We start from the raw sequence: 6,996 nt of genomic DNA on the forward strand, positions 1-6,996 counted from the left end.
TTGTGGAGGGCTTCGTAAGGCAGACATTCTTTGATGTGCAGCGGGGTGCAAGGAGAGGCAAGGACAGCAAAGGGTGGGCATGGTGAAGTGCGGGGGGCAGCGCAGGGCAGAGCATATCTGCTTGCATATTAGAAAGAAGTGTTCAGAAAGGAGGTTGCTCGTGCCCTTTCTGTGAAAGGAAATTTTGTTCATGTCTTATGGTCATTGTGGTGGAAGAAACAGCATTTGTCACTTCAGTTAAATTTGAGTTTAGAAAGAGGAAACCCTTGATTGGGAAAGAGATATTATTTAAAAAAACGCAAAAAAGGCCTGATCTGTGGTTGCGCAGTGGATAAAGTGTCGACCTGGGAACACAGGTCGCTGGTTCAGAGCCCTGCACTTCTCTGATCAAGGCATATATGGGAGTTGCTGCTTCCTGCTTCTCTTTCCTCTCTCTCTCTCTCCCTGTCTTCCTTCTCTCTAAAATAACCCCCCCCAACAAAATAAAAAAAAAAACCCACAAAAAAGTACGTGTCATGGATTTGGATGTGAAGTGTCTGCCCGCACCCGGTTTGAGGGCGCACAGTGTGCACATGAAGACATAAATCTGTCACATCACAAGAGGTCCCCATTGGTATTCTTTGAACCAGTTCTAAGTCTGAGTTGCATGACATAGCTTTGTGAAAACGAGGATGAGAATGTACTAGACTCTGAAAAAACCTTACATTTAAATGGGGGCTTATAACCTTTCTTTATAAAGCTATGGAGTCTTAAGGTCAGTTGTTCACTTTCCTTGGAATGGAGCCCTTTCAGGGAGTCTTCAGTTTAGGCATACAGGGGATCATTCCCAATTTTCCGAGTTGGGTCCGCGGTTCTCGCTACAATTGTAGACCCATCGCGAACCCTTCACGGTGAGTCTGGGTGGTTTCCAAGGCGTTCCTGTGAGGGGAGAAGAGCAAGGAAGGGTTTCAGGTGGGGAAGGTCCCGGGGAAGTCTGTGGGGGCCACCGTGGCTGAGTGAGAGTACGTTTAATGGCATGTTATTCAGCCTCTAAATGGAACAAGGTTCTACAAAATGCTGCAGCACAGACAAACTCTGTGCTGAGAGAAATAAGCCAGTCACTGGAAGACAAACATGGTACGAGTCCATGTACAGGATGTATCCAGAGAAGTCAAATCATAAACACAGAAAGTATAATGGTGAGTGCCACGGGCTGGGGGAGAGGAGAATGGACGTTATAATTGAATAGGATAAAATTTCTATTGACAAGATGAGTCAAGTTGTGGGATGGACAGTGTTGATGGCTGCACAACAAAGTGAATGTATTTCATCACTAAACTGAATACTTAGAAATGGTTAAGATAGTAAACATTATTTTATGGTATTTTAACAAAAAAGGAAAAAACTTTGGGGAAGAACATTTTATAGTGAGTAATTCTGTGCCATTTAGTAAAGTCACAAAGTTGTGCGGTCCCTACTTCTTATCCATCTAGCTCCACAACATTTCCATCACTGGAAAGTAAACTGTGTTCCCATTAAGCAGCTTGCTTCAACTCTCCTCCCTGCCCCTGCAGCAACCTCCATCCCCAGTTCCCAGCAGCTGCCACATTTTACACACCTACCAACCATGCACAAATTTCTCCACATCCTGGCCAACATTTCTCTTGTTTTTTGGTAGTAAGCATTACATAGGGTGTGAAGTAGTATCTCATTGAATAAATATTTAATAAAACATAGCAAAAAGGGCCTGACCAGGCAGTGGTGCAGTGGATAGAGCATCGGACTGGGATGCAGAAGGACCCAGATTTGAGACCCCAAGGTCACCAGCTTGAGCGTGGGCTCATCTGACTTGAGCAAAAACCTCACCAGCTTGGACCCAAGGTCGCTGGCTCAAGCGAGGGGTTACTCGGTCTGCTGAAGGCCTATGGTCAAGGCACATATGAGAAAGCAATTAATGAACAACTAAGGTGTCACAACAAAAAGCTGATGATTGATGCTTCTCATCTCTCTCCATTCCTGTCTGTCCCTATCTATCCCTCTCTCTGACTCTCTCTCTCTCTCTGTCCCTGTAAAAAAACAACAACAACCCATAGCAAAAAGTGATTAACACAAACTTATTTGTGTATTTTGTGGGGTTATTTTTGTATAACACTATTAATATCCAATAGAACACATTCATTTTGTGAAGCACCAGGTTAATGAAATTCACCTTGAAAATGAATCAATAAGAGAAAGATATCTGGAGTGGGGCCAAACCTTAAAGCTGAAGTCTAAAGGAGCTGCTACAGCCCCACCCCCAATCTCCATAGGAGCAAAAACCGCTTCTGGGGACCATGACCAGAAAGACCAGAAGCCCCAGTCTAATCAGGACAGTTCCAGTTTATACCTGTTGTCCCAACAAGACACGCCTTTCCCTCTCAGAAGTGCTTAGAGCTTAGGAACTACTCAGTCACCCTGGACACATCTTGGGTAAGCAGACATAACACGTTCAAATGGAGTGTGTCCAGGTGAGCAGTGCGATCATCACGTTTTAAAACTAAATTGCACTTTGAATATTAAGGGAAGTTTAAAAGACACCTAGCCCCTTGGTTGGCAAACTGCGGCTCATGAGACACATGCGGCTCCTTGGCCCCTTGAGTGTGGCTCTTCCACAAAATACCACATGCGGATGGTACCTCGATAAGGAATGTACCTACCTATATAGTTTAAGTTTATAAAATTTGGCTCTCAAAAGAAATTTCAATCATTGTACTGTTGATATTTGGCTCTGCTGACTAATGAGTTTGCCGACCACAGACCTAACCTGACCTGTGGTGGCGCAGTGGATAAAGCGTCGATCTGGAATGCTGAGATCACTGGTTTGAAACCCCTGGCTTGCCTGGTCAAGGCACATGTGGGAGTTAATGCTTACTTCCTGACCCCCCCCCAAATGAATAATAAAAAAAGACACCTAGACGGGATATTCTTATAAAAGTAAAATCAAAGCCGTATGTGGATTTACTCTCAAGGTTCCATGTTCCCCAGGCCAGGCTGAGGCTGGAATCCAGAACCCCAAGGGGATAGAAGAAAGGTATCTGCTTTGCTGCGAGCCCAAGTCCAACTTTACCTGCAATGGCCACAGCTGCTTGTCTCTCAGATGCTTTTATTTCAGGGGCCACTTCTCCCAAATCTGATTGTCTGTAATAATTTCAGAAGAATGTTACAATTAAAACAATGAAATATGGCTCAGCAGTAGAGTGTCGGCCTGGCGTGCAGGAGTCCCAGGTTCAATTCCCAGCCAGGGCACACAGGAGAAGTGCCCATCTGCTTCTCCACTCCTCCCCCTCTCCTTCTTCTCTGTCTCTCTCTTCCCCTCCCACAGCCAAGGCTCCATTGGAGCAAAGATGGCCCGGGCACTGAGGATGGCTCTGTGGCCTCTGCCTCAGGTGCTAGAATGGCTCTGGATGCAACAGAGCAATGCCCCAGAGGGGCAGAGCATTGCCCCGTGGTGGGCGTGCCAGGTGGATCCCGGTCAGGGGCATGCGGGAGTCTGTCTGACTGCCTCCCCATTTCCAGCTTCGGAAAAATGAAAAAACAAACAAACAAACAAAAAGCAATGAAATAACACTTTTTTTCCTTTCCAGTTGGCTGCATATCAAAATCTCTTGGATGAGCCTATGAAAACTACCAATTCTGATCACACCCCAGATCCTCAAAACAAGAATCTCAGAGGTTCTGAGTCTGGACCGGGACACCACTGCTTCTGAAAGTGCCCTTGGTGGTTCTGATGTGCAGCCACATTGAGAAAACATCGGTCTAGAAGAACCAGCAATCCCAGACACTATGAGCCAGAGCATAAACACAGCCACTCAGAAAAACATAAAAGTATACATACCCTCTGACCAGTAATTCCACTTCTACCCTAAGGAAATAATTAAAATTGAGATTTAGTTACAAAGATGTTGGTGCAAGTTTTATATAGCATAGCAAAAAACTGGACACTTTTTAAAATCAAATCCAATAACAGGGAATTCAGGTACAGTCTTATTCTACAACCATTACAGAACAGTCTACATGGATCTTGCTTTGTAGCCAAAAGCATGCTGATAGGACATTGTGGAATGGTGTTAGTGGGGAAGTCAGGTTAGAGTGTGCACAGTGCGAGGATGATTTGATAAAACTGACCCTATTTATCTACAGGTCGACACAGAGGGTGTTCATCAGAAGTAGACAATGTGGGCAGGGAGGGATGGTCCTGAATTCTTCTAAGTACGTTTGATAAGTACGGTCCACTTTAAAATCAACTATTTTTAGGTATGTCATAGGAACGAGTAAATGTGCAAGCTGGCCAGGAGCCAAGGTGCCACCCTGCAGCAAGGACACACAGATAAGGAGTGGAGGAAGCCGGACAAAGCACTCACAGTACTGCACTGGGACTGGAGGTTCAAGTGTGAACTCGTGATCCCTGCACGCATGCTCATGTCCACATGTGCATGCGTGTTTGTGTATGCACGCATGGATTTCCAGGCCACTCCACTGAAAGGGCCGGAGTAGCAACAAGCACACCAAGCACCCTTTAATATCACCCCACACTAAAACACACTGGTCTCTGTGGAGAAATGCCTGATGCCAGGCCTGATCAGGGAAAGAACTGGATGAGGCTAAGCATCTGACTTCAGAAAATACAAACTCCTTAAAAAGTGCTGGGGCATGTCAGAGCACACAGCAACCAGCCTGAAGGGATTCCCACTGTCATGTTTGGGACACTTTGAGCATGAACATAATTAAATACAACATTTAATTAAAAGCTATTGAAAAACAGGAATTAATGAGTGTATACACCAGGCAGATAAACAAACGGGATGGGGGGACAGGGGCAGAGGGCTCTCGCCCTAAGGAGCGCTGCTGTGGGGCTGTGGCCACCAGCAGAGCACTGCATGCAACCACCACCATCAGAAAATGCCCAGCAGTCCTGGATAGAAATGTTGACGGGAAACAAGGTCTTCACCAAGTCTTAAAATGTTTCCTCATGGGCCCTGGCTGGTTGGCTCAGCGGTAGAGCGTCGGCCTGGTGTGCAGGGGACCCGGGTTCGATTCCCAGCCAGGGCACACAGGAGAAGTGCCCATTTGCTTCTCCACCCCCCTCCTTCCTCTCTGTCTCTCACTTCCCCTCCCGCAGCCAAGGCTCCATTGGAGCAAAGATGGCCCGGGCACTGGGGATGGCACCTTGGCCTCTGCCCCAGGTGCTAGAGTGGCTCTGGTTGCAACAGAATGATGCCCCGGAGGGGCAGAGCATCGCCCCCTGGTGGGCAGAGCATCGCCCCTGGTGGGCATGCCGGGTGGATCCCGGTTGGGCACATGTGGGAGTCTGTCTGACTGTTTCTCCCCATTTCCAGCTTCAAAGAAAAAAAAATGTTTCCTCATGGATCGCTTACCATGAGGTTTCAGTAAGGTAGAATAGAACCCAGCAATTACACTTCACTGGGTGCTCAAACCAGTGACAACGGGTGCCCCTACTGTGGTCCCCTATGGAAGGACCCAGCATTACCTGAGCTGAATTCTGGCTAAGAATGTACAACCTGGATCTAGTCATGTGGACAAATTCAAAATGAAATTTCATGCTAGACAGGGAGAAAACTATATTTTCCAATAGTATGAAGGTCATAATAGACAACCAAGAAAAAACTGAAGAACTGTTCCAGATTAAGGGTGCTGAAGGGACAAGAAAACAAAATGCAATGCCTAACCCTAGAATGGATCTTGAAGTTAAGGAACAAATTATATGGTCTACTGACCAAATTGAAACCTGTGTGTTATCAATGTTGAATTTACTGATTTTGACAACTATACTGTGCTTATGCAAAAATATCTCTATTCTTAGGAAAGAGATACTGAAGGATTCTTAGGAAAGAGACGCTTAAGAAAAATTTACATCCATTTGTATTTATATGTGCGTGCGTGTGTGTACACAGACAGACAGTAAGAGAGAGAGAGATAAATGAGAACAGTAAAAAATGTCAAGAATAAGACACTCTGGATAAGGGGAATTTTTATACTTGTCATTTATCTCTAAGCAGAAAATATCTCTAAATAAAAAGTTTAGAGATGGGAAGATGGCAGCAGAGTAGGCGGACGCACAGACGCCCAGCTCTCACCACCAATCTGGAATACAAATCAATTTAGGAAAAATCAGCATGAAAAACCAACTCTGGAGTAAAGAACAGCTCTCAAAAACCAAGGAGCGAGAGACAAGATGGCGCTGGAGTAGGCGGACGTACCAGCATCTACTTCCCAGAACCAAAGTGGATTACAAACTAATTTTATGAACTATCAGCTGGAAAAACCAACTTTGGACTAAACTAAAAGGACTCTTCAACCAAGGAACGCTGAAGAAGCCACACAGAGACTGGTAGGAAAAGCGGAAACGCGGAGAGGGTTGCCCAGCTCTTCGGAGCGAACGGCAGCAGGGAGAGGCTCGCGTGGCGGGAAGTGAGTTTAGCAGAGGGGAAAGGGTCCAGAGCCCAGGAACAAAGCCCCAGCCTGCAGCCCCAGACCGCAGAAGAGGCGTAAGGACAGTATTTAGCTGGAAATAAGTCAGGATACTGTTTGTGAGAGAGTCTGATTTCTCAGACCCAGGATCCTTCTTAAAGGGACCACGCAGAACATCTCTCTCACAAACACTCACCCGGGGCTCCTGGAGATGGAGGGAGAGGGGAGAGAACCACAGTAACAGGAAGAGAGTGCAATCTAGGAGGCACAGGGAGAAACATTTTGGGAGATAGCCACCCTAACCCCCGGGACAAGTCACTCCCCAAAGCTGAAGTGAATATTTCCCCCGGAAACAGCAATACCAGCAAAGGGAAGCAGGAGAGCAGCCAAACAAGCTCCCCCGCAGCATTCAGAGCAGAGTCGCATATAAGGAGGGAGCTTTCTGGTCTACAGTAGTGAGTCTTAGGGTCCGAGCTGCAACGCCCCCACCCACGCGCCTGAGGGCGAGCCGGAGGGCGGGCGGCAGCGGGAGACAAAAGCGCGGTTCTG

Source organism: Saccopteryx leptura, unplaced genomic scaffold (assembly GCF_036850995.1).
Source record: "Saccopteryx leptura isolate mSacLep1 unplaced genomic scaffold, mSacLep1_pri_phased_curated manual_scaffold_22, whole genome shotgun sequence".
In the NCBI taxonomy this organism is placed as follows: domain Eukaryota; kingdom Metazoa; phylum Chordata; class Mammalia; order Chiroptera; family Emballonuridae; genus Saccopteryx; species Saccopteryx leptura.